General features: G+C 34.0%; 2 long non-coding RNA genes across 2 annotated transcripts; both read left to right on the top strand.

Annotated features, from left to right (window-relative positions):
• LOC109126604 lies at positions 6,435–7,185 on the top strand. The gene is made up of 3 exons (XR_002033476.1): positions 6,435–6,623; positions 6,709–6,773; positions 6,907–7,185. It is a non-coding gene; the product is annotated as an uncharacterized LOC109126604 (long non-coding RNA).
• LOC104711150 lies at positions 8,830–9,805 on the top strand. The gene is made up of 2 exons (XR_755213.2): positions 8,830–9,441; positions 9,523–9,805. It is a non-coding gene; the product is annotated as an uncharacterized LOC104711150 (long non-coding RNA).

Raw genomic sequence — 11,636 nt, 5'->3', positions numbered from 1 at the left:
AGGCCTGTGTAATTTACTCCAAGAGCTATACACTCTAAGCACTTCAACGTGTACACACCACAGTCACCTTGTTGATAGTTCTGTGGGAGTGTTTTCACCCGGTAGTAACTAAATGCCGCCGCCCCGATATTCTCATCTTTGTACCTCCGGTGATATGCTTGTATCAAACGTGGGATCATTTTTGCGAACGGCTTACACTTCTTCTGTAGACTCTCGTCGGTTCTACCGCTATTTATGCTATCGTAAACTCGTAGCCTTCGCTGGACTAAGTCAGCTTCGATGGCTACCCAATGGTTGTTATCGAGGTTGTATGGGAAGAGCAGGGTGTCTATATCGTCAACCCACACCTTGTGTGTCATTCCGTATTTTGGCAGCCTTCCCACGTACGTCTCAAAACAACCTTCTCCAAAAACCCATTTATTAAAGGCTTCCATTTGAGGGAATTCGAATGCCCACGTACTAACAAACAAAGGATCGAGAAAAGCAATACGATCTGTTTTATATAGGGATGGCGTTTGCGTCCCCCTAATACGGAATATATGCATATCTGTAACCATGTGCTGCAACACGAGTGACATCTATCAGGCATTAGTATACCATAGTTAACTGCGTCAAATGTTATGGAACAAAACTACGAAGCTTACCGCATCCCATAACCAGCCGAATGTTGTAGTTGGCCACAATTGTTTAGGGGTCAGGAGGCGAAAATAAAATTCGGCATTTCCAGTGCAAGGTACTTTAGCCCTGAATACCAAAATTAACAAATCAGTTATAGATCGTAGTCCTCAAATCCGAATATAGACACTAATTATATACAACTCTAAATGAAGACTTACAAATCATCAGTTAGGAAGGACATCAGCTTTGCAATTTTCTCAGGACTTGCCTCACTAAAAGGATCGTACACTGCGGGAGATAGGACTACAATGTGGCTTTCACGTCGGGTCATTAATGCAGCTCGCATTGATTCGTCATTAGGGTTTAACCCTATGTTGGTGCCCACTGGATCTACTAATAGAAGATCAAGCTCTCTTGATGGAGGAAACACCTTTTGTAACAAATATGCAAAATACCTGGCTTTCTCCTTATCTTTCACTGTATGAGACGATGCAGGACTGCTGGTCCCCTTGGTTAAATCCACAACAGATTCGCACTTTCGATCCGACGAGCCAGGGTTACCACCACTTACCGGATGGATAACATTAATAGGAACGGGTTGAGCACCTGCTCCATCAACTTTGTCATTATACTTTGCTCTTTTATCGCCTTCCTCTGTCTCCCAACTCTGTACTCTTTTGACACGCTGTACACTGTCTACCATCTGCTTTGGAATTCGCTCTACACTGTCCTCTGGTTCGATTTTAATACTCCCAGACCACATGACCTTATCCTTAATGGCTAACGGATTCCTAACACAACTAGCAACTTTATAACCATCCTTGTCCGAATGCTTTATCTGATATAGCCATGACTTGAAACAAAAGACATGTATTTGACGTTATATACAAGACATTTGAAATATAATATGACGCTGTTAAACTAGAGACAAAGTATACAAATTGCTAAATTGTGTGTACGAAAAAAATCATATATCAAAATAATTACAAAATTATACAACTTCACAAAACTGAAATTGATATTGTTTCCTCGAATAGATAAATACAAAGACTTCATACTGAACAATAGATATATAATAACAATTTTATCAATACAGTACGCAGATCATACCTCCTCTATTTTCGGTTCGTCATTTTTTAATGTACGAGGACCTTGCGTATGCGCTCCTCCATCCGTTGAGTTGATAACAACTTTCTTCAATAGTTGAACGTCACTCTCAAAGTTACCCATCCTACTCTCCATACCTTGAAGTTTGAACACAACTTCCGCTATTGCTCTAGAAAACGATATCTGAATATTATCCATTTTCGCCCCTAGTGTTTCAACCATAGTAAATAACCTTCCACTACCATCTTCACCCTGCACACCTGAATGCTTATCTCCAGACGCCTTCTCTGCTGAACATTTGTCCCCAACACTTTCTTTCTGCTCCTTCCCATTATTGGGAACATTACGGATGCTGGTTGGGTCTGTTTCAAGGAAATCATCGTCACTTACCCCTGCAACATGTTGCCTCCTCTCCCTCTTCTTCGTATGTTCCCCCTTCCTTTTTTTTTACACAATCCCATTCTCTTTCATCCACTTCGCCATTGATCACGTCTAACAGCAGATTATCCAGTTTCTTCTTCAAACCTTCCCCTACACCATACACAGAATACTCTCCTGGCCAATTTGGATATATGAACTCCAAAGGTTTAGGTACTAAATGCTTCACCTGAAGCTGCATTTCAGATACCATAACTTTTAATAATCTATCTCAAAGAAAAAATGCAGACAAATAATGTATACGTAAATTGAAGGCATACCTCCCCATTATTAAGGAGTTTGCTCCCGGATATGAAGGCTTCGATATCCTTCCTTGGCCTCCCTCCTCTTCACCTTAACAGAGGCAAATTTACACCTTCTCTTACATTCCCGTAGCTAGCCCCCAGCACCTTGACGCTCTCAAATGCCCATATCAGCAATACATGGACACATCCATGGAGGGTATAAGCATTGTTAGGTAACCCAAGGACTTTGATGGAATCAACTAAACTCTTGAATCCAACCCTACCCCATTGAAAACTCTCAAATGCTTCTTCATTCAACGCCCTTTTAGCGTATTCCAGAGGTATTCGACTGTTCCTTGATAAACCAAGCACTCCAACATGAACAAGATACAACCGAGCTATCTGCGTCTTCATTTCATCAGACCACCCACGGCAGCTTCTCAAACCCTCAACTAGCTCCTCCCAGTTGGGTCCATTAAAAGCTTTCACCTTTAAAGCCGCCCATAAAGGTGTATGATCGACTTCAAACTCTGTTTCATCAATCTTCTCACAATTCAAACCACTAATTTCTTCATATTCATATAGAGAGAACCTCAGCGGCTTTCCTCCAACCAAAAACCATACCTCCGAAGGAATGTTTATTGCCAATTGATTGGACAATAGATAATGGATGGTCTTCCCACAAAACAGGTAGTCAGATTCGGCTAGATCCAATAGAACTCCCAGCTGCGAATTCTTTCTTATTTTGTCATACACCTCATCACCAACAAAGCCTTTCAAACCACCAAGATTGGACAAACTACAATCGTGGTGCATGCTTCTCATCGGCAGTGGAAAATTACCAACCCCATACAACCTACTTGGATACCTCTTGCTTGACCCCATATCTACGACAGAAGCTTTAGTTTAGTTATTAATTCAATATCACAAAACATTTGTTGCTTAGATTAGCAACGAAGCAACATGAAGTCACACAAATATCTTCCGAAAAACAGAGCTCAACAACATACAGAAAACTAACATACAATATACAAGGCCTACTATGTAATACTCGGGTATAAGAAAACAGTAAGCAATAGAGACTAAACCACGATATAGAAATTTACCTCTGAGCAAATCGCTTTATTTCCCTCCTCCTCTACTTCAAACCACCTCGCCGTCAACTCGCCGTCAGTGGTCCTCCAGCCAAACGTCCTCCACACAGATTCTTTTCACGCTGCAAGCTATCTAAAAATAGCCGATCTCAACCCAACTATCGTGAGACAAACAACACAAAGATTCAAGGGATCGACTTAGGTTTATGATCTTTTTATTTTCCCCTTTTAAGATCTTCGTTTTAAAAGAGAATGGCATAAAACGTAATAAAACACACAACTCAGGTATAGAAGTAATTTGCAAACTTTTATGTGTTATTCTAGTAAGACAGAAATCTCAACGTGTTAGTCTAATAATAAACCTACTTTATGCAATATTCTAGGTAATTTCCCTTCTTTATACAATAAAATTTCTATGAAATAATAATATTGAAACGATAACATTTTATTAATTTATCTACACGTCAAATATTTACTAATTTTTAAAAAGACTTGTCTAGTAAATATTTATATTGTAAATCGTTCTTTTTAAAAATTAAAATTTTAATTTGACCAAAAAAATTATTGTAAATGGTGTGATGTGAGATTATTGTAAATGGTGTAAATGGTATTGATGATTATTTTTATTTTTAATGACGGAAATCTAAAACCAAACACACATCAGTTTTTCGCGACAATATAGTAAAGCGAGATTGTGTTGCGTATAACCCAGTTAATCGGGCAGAAGCGTTAATAACCCCTTAAAAGTTTAAACTACATAATTAATTAGGAATATACCCAATCATATAAGTGTCATGTTGCAAATTATAAATCACCAACATATGTTGGAACTAAAAAACTTTAACATATATAAAAAAATCAAATTAAAAGGTCCAAAGTGAAAATTTAAAAATGCCTCACACGTTGGCTATATCTATCTACATGTAAAATTTTCAGGATTTTATTATGAATTCTTTCATGCATCCAATTGGTTAGTTTTTTTGCAAGTAAGACTGAGGTTTCTATCGCCACCAGGCCCACCACCCTTCTTTTATCTTGCGTCACTTCCTTTATTCTTTTATTCTCGTATACTGTATTTTTTTTTACAAATCGTTTAGTTTAATTTGGTCGGTTCAAACTTCAAAGCAACTAGAAATTAGCATGGCCACTTTTTTGTGTTGAACTAAAGTAAAAGCGTATTTTCATTTTTTTTTTAATTTTTTCCCTGACATCGACTTTCATTTTCTTTGACAACGACTTGGGTTGAAGTTACCAGCTAAGTTATCTTTCTAAAGATTTTATGATAGTATTTTTTTTCCAAAACCTTTAGAAACAATTTATAGTTTTTTTTTCTAAATCTCAAAGGGAACTAAGGCGGGTGTATTCAAAACAGAATTTGGAAGGATTTTGAAGGATTTATGATATTCTGGATTTTAGGAGATTTAGAGAGAGTTTTTAAGGTAGTTTGATGGATTTATTATTATTTTCTATTTTTGAAAAAAAAATCGTTTGAGATTTGATGAGATTTTGCAATTCGTAAGGTAGAGAGAGAGACCAGAATTTTGCAATTCATAACTTTATTTTTTTAAATCAATCCTTCAAAAACACCCAATGGAAGGTGAGACTTTTAAATAGGATTTTCCTTACAAAAATATACCCAAAGTCTTTCACAATCAGTATTATATTTTTTTTTTAAAAAGAGAATTTGGTTTTGAATAACAGTGGATTTGTTATAATCTTTACAAATTGTTGATTGAATAACAGTGGATTGTGAGTGATTTTGAATGATTTTAAACAAATATCATATTCAATAACAGTGGATTTGAAATGTGATTTTAAAATCACTAGTTGAATAACAAGAGATTTTTTAAAAAATCACAAATCCTCCCATATTCTGTTTTCAATACACCCCCCTAAGTCTTTGATAATCTCCAGTACTCTAGCCATCTATTTTTTTTTCTAAAGAAAATCAACTTAATATGATAAAACACTTCCTATTATCGATATCTCTACCACACAATCTCAAATATTTGGAAACAAAATATTTATCTCAGTTAAACTTATGCATTTAAATTTGAGTAAAAATCAGATTAATGATTATATAAAATATTATAATAGATAATATTATTTTACATAATTTTACTCTATTTTTTTGTGGGAAAACTAGTTATAGTATAAATGGTTGCATATAATACAGTCAACATTTAATTTTGATAAATCATAAAGGTAGATCGTTAACGTGGTCAAACCTATAAAATATATGATTTCTTTCTTTTTTCTTAAACGATTTTCAATAATGCCTAAATGATTTTTTTGGTATATACTTTTATAGATAAACAAATATGCTTGTAGTTTGGATATAAAAAATTAAATCAAAGGAAATCAAATCAATAATTCATTCTCGTATGCAAACTCATTTATTTGTTTTCATATGTAAAAACATAACAATCTATATATACATTTTCAGAAACATTTATGAAAAAATTCCTCAAGTTCCAACTTATTTACAACTCTGCCATTGTATTAAATATTTTTAATTTATAATTTACGATTTATTAAATAATGATAAGATTTTCAATTTTTGCAAACAATTATTCCCACTAAATCGCAACTTTCCTAAATAATCAAAGTCATTATTATTTACTAATTTGATAATTAATTAATTAAATATAACATTCCCTAAACTTGAAAATCATATCTCTTCCTAATCAAAGTAATAATGTGTGATTCCTAGCATATTCCTTAATAAAACTGATTACACAGATTTTTTCTCCCTAATTAGTTGCTAACTCAAATACTATTGCCTTGGAGAAGAAATCAGAATCGACCCTATAAATATTTTACACCTAAACGAGAATTATCATCACCGAATACATAACACCCACAACTTACTGAAAACTATTAGATACACCTTTGAATATTGATTTTGAGCTTAGGGATGAAAGGTGACCTTTGCATACTATTTAGTTTTCTCTATATTCATTTTGTTGTTATAATTGTCATATTTTCTGATTTTCAATACTAATATTTTGACATAGTAATCAAAGAATGGCGAGTATGTTGTGGGATTATTTTGCCGATCAAGTTTTTAGAGCCTGTCAAAAATCTGAGGGAAGTATTGTTGTTTGTCTGCTCAAATTTTACAACATAAGTGGCTACAAAAGTAAACACATCTTCCGGTTAGACTCATTTATGATTAAATAAGATCAATGATTGTGTCATTGCTTAAATAATCTTTATCATGACAGGTGTTAAGTTTTTATCTAATTCTTTTGATGGTATTCAACTCCATGTCAATCCACTATGGCCTCAAGTAAATCAATGTTCTGTTATTGATTTTTTTGTTTATTCTATTCGGAGATATGTTCTTGCAATAATATATATATCCTTTATCTTATGTCAAACTATTAAACCATATTTTTTTTTATTCTTAATTGTGGATCCAGAAAACTTGCATGATCCAGTGAAGAAACTGATTGGAAAGACATTTCTCTTTATTGTATGTGTTGGAAAAGAGAACATATGGAATGGTAAAAGAAATCTACAAGGTGTGGAAAGTAATGTCAAAAGATGATCTTTTTAAATCATCACAAATAAGGATATGAAATCGATTAACCAAAAGTCAAAAACGGCGGAGATGTCGGAAATGGACCAATGAAAATAAAGAAGAAGATGATATATTTGTTTTCTGAGACTAGAGTGATCTAGGCAAAACAAAAACAAAATCAAATTACGATTTCACAAAAAAAAATCCAATTACAATATATATATATATATATATAAAAGTTATAGTGATATTGCAATTGTTGTTTTTCTGCTAATAACTATTTTTTTATTTCTATCAAATTATATACAGACATACTGGCTCCAAACTTAATAACCAAAAAATTCAATGGGGAATTATATATACACATATATTCCCCAAAATTTCAATAGGGAATAAGATATTACTTCAATGTATATAATTTCACATATCTTATTACTCTAATGTTGAATAAGATCAACAAAATTTCAGATGAATGAGTGAATCAGATGTTTAAAAAACATACAAAACTACAATACAAAAATTATACTATACATATATTTTAGAATATTACAGCATAATAACAATACTACTATCTTTAAATTGAAAAATAAAAGGACACAAACAGTCTTTTTCTTCAAGAAATCACTACTTAATAAATTATATGATATAGTTCCTATAGTAAAAAACAATAAACTTCAAACAAAACAATTTTCACACTATCTAATAGATACATAAAAAAATTTAGTTATGTATATAATTAATCTATAAATAAATTATATAAACTGTTTTTTATTTATAAATATAGTCCCGCGGTGTACCGCGGGTGAATATCTAGTTGGATATATAACGTGAACATCAATATAGAGTAAAATAATAGCTATCTAGTTGTGTATTAGTTGACTATGTTGCATGGAAACTCTTTTTGAGGTGCGTTTCCCGTTTCCGAAACGTTTCGGAAATGGAAACTCATAGAAACTCGGAAACAAGTCACAGAAACACGATTCCTAAAAATCTTTGTTTGGAAACACAATGGAAACTCCGTTTCTGTTTTGGAAACTCGACCGAAACTCTTTTTTATAATTTCAAAATTTAATAAATAAATAAATTGAAAATATAAGAATTCATGATACATATAATGATAAAAAATATAATATAATTAGTAGTTTAAAAGTTAAAATCCCTAAATCTATTGCGATGATGGTCAAAAAATTGATTTTGAACGTTTATTTTTTACAGTTTTACTTTTAATTAAACTATTTAATATTTCTGTTTTGAATTTGTGTTGTTTCAGATTTTTTTAATATGGTTTTTATGTTTGAGGATTCATTATATCTCTCTCTATATATATACATATATATATAGCTATACATATATATATATATAGCTATACATATATATACGTTTCCTACACGTTTCCATTACTTAATTTTTGAAAAACCCGTTTCCCGTTTCCGAAACGTTTCGTTTCCGCGTATCCGTTTCCTTTTCCATGCAACCTAGGTTGACATAGAAAAAGAAGAAGAGATGCCTCCCTATCCTCCATGTTGGTCTGGCTCTTGTGAAGATCTAGAATGTTGTGCTGCTGGTAGCCCTGTGACCTATTATGCGAGATCCGCTATCCGATCCGACATCTATTCCTATCCACTCCGAAAAACCGGATATCCGTTGAACCGGATCCGGATTCGGATAGTGAAATTATGGATCCGGCCGGATCCGGATTCGGAGCCGGATAGTGTAAATTCTACGATCGGATATCCGGCACCTCTATATATATTAAAAGTTGGGCCTGTATATTTATTTATATATCATATTCAGCCTTTATATATCTTGTTGGGCCTGTAGTAAATTTCATTTTTATAACCCAAATAATAAAAACTGAAACATAATTAAAACCAATAATCAGATTAATGTTTTTGGATATTAGGGTTTCACCCTAACCTCGTCCTCCTTTATTTTTTTTTTCTTTTCGCCGTCAACCACTCCTTCATCTTCCCATGGCCGAAATCAGTGATGTTAGTGACGATCCCAGACGAAAAATAGTTGATAAGGCTTTCTTTGATGGCCAGCCGTTTCCACCGCCATCATTAGTGTGTTCCCGTTACAGCGTTCTCGTTACGCCGTTGTATGATTTGGTTTTTGACGGTGACAGCTCCGTTGAGCATATCTAGATCGAAACGCAAGTTGCGAAGAAACGGTGTGGCGGTGCTTCTACTTCGGCGATTTCTACGGAAAAGAATGAAAGAGACAAAGAGAAGAAGAAATCGTGTTTTTTTTGTCTCTCGGATCCGGATATCCGGCGAATATCCGAGTTTTTTAACGGATCTCCGAAAACCGGATATCCGAATAAACGGATCCGGATTCGGATATCAAAACTATGAATCCGCCGGATACGGATCCGGATCCGGATACACTCAATTTTGCCGAATATCCGGCTCCGTCTCAGGGCTAGCTGCTGGTATTGCTTCCACTCTTATTTTCACTTCATTATTAAACAATAATAATATTATTGCTATCTTAACACAAGATATTTTTCCAGGTAAGAAGTTTAGGTGGCCAGAACTAGTTGGAGAGAGTAAGGAAATAGCGATAATAACGATCGAAAGAGAAAATCCAAATGTGTTAGTGATTGTCCATTGAGCAGGAGACGGGTGGATTGACAGGGTCTTTGTGAGTTTAGATATCAATGGCATTGTTTCAAGAACTCCTAAGATAGGTTGATTTTTTTTTTTGAAAAAATTTTCTATATGTTTTACCATTATTGGTAATAAAAAATATTACTAAATATAATCATCAATAATACATCACACCATTTCTGTAAAGTTTTTTTACTGTATAAAACTACAAAGTAAAGAGAAAATATGTAAAAATAATAAGAAATTTTTTGTTTAATACAGAAATACAAAAAAGAAATCAAAATTGTAAGCTATTAATTAGCACGATATATATCTAAATGAGGTAGGAATTCTAAAATCAAATGCACATCAGATTTCTGTGACTCAAGTGGAATTATTTAAGTCACGGAGATATGGTGTTGCGTATAACCCTGTCAAAGCGGAAGGGGAGTCTCAAACGAGCCGTTTTTATGAACTGTGAAGTACGAAGTTTCGTTCTCTCTTGAAAAAGTAGCAAGAGGTGTTTTGCGATCTTTCGTATAGCATTGTAGGAGAAGCCGAAGACGTGATAGGGATGCATGCATAATGCATTATATTATTCCACTAGGAGACAATGCATGCATGATAACAATTCTTGCTGCAACATGCATGGTCTTTGTTTATGCAGATTAATGTTGCCCGAACTGAAGGAGAAAATCATTTCAGAAGTAAGCAAGACCCCCGGCTTCGTTTGAAAAAACACAAAAAGCAGACCACCTCGCAATTGGCTGCCCAAAGCTTTGGCTCTAGCTGAACTGAGCTTGTCTGATTTGTGTGACGCACTAAATTCATTACAATATTTGGTGTGTACCCAAGAGGATCAGTCGGGTTACTTTCAATATACATATGTTAAGATTAAACATTTCTAGTTATTATTTATTAACTCTTTAAAAGTTTAAAGTACATAATTAATTACAAATCTACCCAATCCTATAATGTAGTGTCATGTTGCAGATTATATATTATATATCACCAACATATGTTAGAACTAAAACCTTTCCTATATGAAAAAAATTTCAAACCAAAAGTCCCGAAGTGAAAATTAAAAAAAGCCTCACACGTTGGCTCCATATGTAAAATTTTCAGGATTTACTATGAATTCTTTCATGCATGCAATTGGTTAGTCTTTTGCAATTAAGGGTGAGGTTTCAAACTTTCAATATTGCCACCACTCTCCTATTATCATTCTTTTATCTAGCGTGACATCCTCTATTTCCTTTGAAGTATATTTACTAATCATTTAGTTTGGTCGGTTCAAATTAAAGCAACTAGAAATTAGCCTGGCCACGAGTATCCCCCATTCCCCACTACCAAACTCCAATTTTGGGTTTTAATAAAAAGCTCTCTCCCGCACAATTATGAAGCATATATATCTCTCTCTCTCTCTCTCTCTCTCTCTCTCTCTCTCTCTCTCTCTCTCTCTCTCTCTCTCTCTTTTCAGTAGCGGTTGCATTGCGAAACATCTTTAAATAACTGATCCAACTTACTACTATTATTGAAAATTAATTTGCATGGGCCTTTAGTAAAAGGAAGAAAGTGACATTTATTTAACTCTAAGAAAAACGTGCATGTTTCCTTTTGGTGGAAGCCACCTAAGCTAACTCAATTATTGCATGAAGAGTCCAAAGAGTTGATATATACGTATTGGTGCGTTCCCTCAATTATTGCATGTTTCCTTTTGGTGGAAGCCACCTAAGCTAACTCAATTATTGCATGAAGAGTCCAAAGAGTTGATATATACTCAATTATCATTCTTTTATCTAGCGTGACATCCTCTATTTCCTTTGAAGTATATTTACTAATCATTTAGTTTGGTCGGTTCAAATTAAAGCAACTAGAAATTAGCCTGGCCACGAGTATCCCCCATTCCCCACTACCAAACTCCAATTTTGGGTTTTAATAAAAAGCTCTCTCCCGCACAATTATGAAGCATATATATATATCTCTCTCTCTCTCTCTCTCTCTCTCTCTCTCTCTCTCTCTCTCTCTCTCTCTCTCT

This window comes from Camelina sativa, chromosome 9 (assembly GCF_000633955.1).
Source record: "Camelina sativa cultivar DH55 chromosome 9, Cs, whole genome shotgun sequence".
NCBI lineage: Eukaryota > Viridiplantae > Streptophyta > Magnoliopsida > Brassicales > Brassicaceae > Camelina > Camelina sativa.
Note: the sequence above shows the minus strand (reverse complement) of the source record. Positions and strands in the feature narration are given on the sequence as shown.